General features: G+C 35.7%; 1 non-coding gene across 1 annotated transcript; it reads left to right on the top strand.

Moving 5' to 3' along the window:
* Positions 1-2,193: 2,193 nt before the first annotated feature.
* Trnav-uac lies at positions 2,194-2,266 on the top strand. The gene has a single exon. It is a non-coding gene; the product is annotated as a tRNA-Val (tRNA).
* Positions 2,267-3,224: the final 958 nt, after the last annotated feature.

Genomic DNA, 3,224 nt, shown 5'->3' with positions numbered 1-3,224 from the left:
TGAAGAAGCATTAGGGGAATACTCTAGTGTCCCTTCTAGCCAATCGGGGTTAAGTGATAAGGACAACTTTAAATTTAGTCAATGTGTTAAAGTACTACCGTTTAATGAAAATGAAGTTTAAAAATATTTTCAACATTTTAAGATGGTTAACCAAACCATGGAATGGCCCACCGAAGAATAGTCATTATTATTACAAAGTGTTTTAACTGGTAAAGCACAAGAAACTTATGCCACTCTCTCCTTAGAAGGCTGTATGAATTATGATAAGGTTAAAGCAGCTATTCTCAAAGCACACGAGTTAGAACCAGACGCTTATCGCCAAAAGTTTCGAGGTTGTCACAAACAAGATAATCACATTTATATGGAATTTGTCCATGAAAAAGGATGTTTGTTTTGATCGATGTTGTAATTCTAGGCATATTGGTAACAGTTTCGACAAAGTAAGACAATTATGTCTAATTAAGGAATTTAAACATTGTGCACGTGACGCCTTCAGAACTTACTTGGAAGAAAAGAAAGGTGAAACACTACAGGAAGCAGCCGCTCTTTGATTACACTTTAACACATAAAACCACTTTTCCTAAAATGAAATTACTATCATCTCAAAAAATATATCATCCGTTCAATTCACAAAAGTTGAGGATCCTTCTTTTTCTGATTAGATCAACCTTTATATCAGTGGCCAAATCAACAACATCGGGTGATCTGGTGAAACTACATCCATATGTGGACCCAAACGCACTGGTTTTCGTTTTCAAACACCAACAATCGGACATAACATGGCCAGTCCTTTTTTACAAAAATGGCAGACAGGGCTTGATTGTTTTAAAGAATCAGTAGGACAATTATCCACAAGATCCTTGTCGGATCCAATATATGTCTGAGACAAATATATAATATCGTCCCCTGAATCCATGTCTATTATTTGTTTTTGGCTTAATTTCTTAGCCTGAGCTCGAATCACCGCACATGAGGGAAACACATCGAAATTCTCCTCAACAACATCATCATCCTTAGATAAAACAGTAATTTTAGGTTCGGCAACAACTTTTCCTCAAGCCAAGTCGTTTCCCAACAGTAATGATACACCCTTAATTGGCAGAGTAGGTCTTACCACAACCACAACTGGTCCCGAAACTAGGTCTGATGCTAAATAAATGTTATGAAGAGGAACATTAACACAGCCACCCTCAAAACCCTGAGCAATAACATACTCACCAGTGGCAGAAATCGAATCTAAAGGCAATATACCTTCTAACAACAATGATTGAATCGCACCAGTATCACGTAGAATACGTATGGGTATGGGATTGCCAGTGTCATTTGTCAAAGACACAGAACCAACAGACCTAAAAGGTCTAAATTCCTGATTCCTCGGTGAGGGATCTGATTTACCCAGTGAAGTTCCATTTACTAAAAGTAAACTCTGGGAGTTCATATTTAAATAGTGAAGAGATCTGTAGATCGTTTTCTTGCTCAGTGATCCACATGTCTAGTTGACACCTAAATTACCTCCCATGAGGAGTTCATGGGCAACTTTTAATATTTCAGAGCGATTTGGTAAACACCGTGCCAGTCCTCTGAAGCTGGCACATCTGGTGGTCTCCATTTCCTCATAAGCACACCATTTTTGACAAAATAACCATTTGTAAATTTCTCCAGTTCATCTTTTCTCTTCAAGTGTTTGTAACGTGGTTGTTATCACGTCGACCTAAGTCACGGAATGTGACAGATTCGATACGTGGCAGGCATTTTGTAAATTGGGGAAAATGTTCTTACAGTGTTCATTCTTTAATCTTAATTTTAAATAATATTTTCTTTTCGGTATTCATTAATGAAGCATTAAAGAATGCTATCAATCACTAGAGTGGTGAAAATAACAGCCGATATTTTATTTTGCTTTCTGGGAAAAGAGAAACCTAAGACTGAAATATGTAATGTTGCAACATAATTTAAGTTTGTTTGTTTTAGTGCAAATCTACATAAATGGGCTCTATCCACCGAGTGTATCGAAACCTTGTAGCATTGCGCTTAAAAACAAAAACCAGTTGGATATAACACATATTTTTAGTTTAACATCCAGTACTCTATGAAATGATACCCATGAACTCTAATAACTTTATAATGCACATACAATACAAATGAGAGCATTCTTCAGTTTAGAAACGAAATTATAAAAAATTACATAAATAAGTGCTTGTGGTGTAGTGGTCATCACATTCGCTTTACACGCGAAAGGTCCCAGGATCAATCCCTGGCAGGCACAAAGTGTATTTTTAGATTAGCGCGTTCTGCTTTCTCAGAGTACAGACTGTTTTTTATCAGTTCTGATTTCATGTTTAGTTAGTGACTTACTCTTTTTGTTTTATCGCGTTGTGTAGTTTTTGTTTGTGATTTTAAATGTTTAAGTTCCTGGATTTGGTTTATTAAGTCCAGAGCTTCTGTTGAATCTAGATTTGTTCAATATGGTTCTTTAGAAGATATGAAAAGAACAGTGTTTGTGGATTCTCCTAAAATTAATCAAGGACAGCTTGTACAAGCTGCTATTTCTCAGTTTTGTTCTTCTTCAGTTTCATCTATTGTCACTTGTCCGGGGGACTATGAGGTTACGTTTATATTTAGTGACTATGTTGAATTTGTGGTGCATTCTGGAATGATCATTCATGGCGAATATCTCACTGATGAAAGCCTTTTCTCTAAGTTACATACAGAGGTCTCAGCGGAGAACTATTCGATAATGGAGGTGGATCGTGGTGTTCTTCTTGGACCTGCTACCTTAGATGATGAGAATATTCGATCACGCTCTTTGTCTACTGTTGCTTCTTCGTCGTATTGGAATTAATATTATTAAATTGAGGTAAGTTGATACTTACAGACTTAGTCACTGAACATTAACCCATAGCATTACAACAATAACAGACAATCCCAAATTTGTAAAAAAAAGTAACAACTCTAACATATTCATATATTGTCAGATTAATATCTTTTTGAATTCTGATTAAAATTCTCTCTTCTATATTTCAGAGTAACTTTCTCTAAAGAAGGAATGACTATCGTGTTCGTCTAACAACAACCATATACCAGCCTCGATTCCTGATATGCAAAGTTTCTTTAGGCTTCGAATATTTAGAAAAACGTTCTTTTTTTAAAATTTTGAAAATATCATTAACTGAAAACGCTCTAGAATTATGTTTTTTCTTCTTTTCTCTTAACCAGCACGCTAT

This window comes from Limulus polyphemus, unplaced genomic scaffold, assembly GCF_000517525.1.
Source record: "Limulus polyphemus unplaced genomic scaffold, Limulus_polyphemus-2.1.2 Scaffold15208, whole genome shotgun sequence".
In the NCBI taxonomy this organism is placed as follows: Eukaryota; Metazoa; Arthropoda; class Merostomata; order Xiphosura; family Limulidae; genus Limulus; species Limulus polyphemus.
This window is presented reverse-complemented; position numbering and strand designations above follow the sequence as displayed.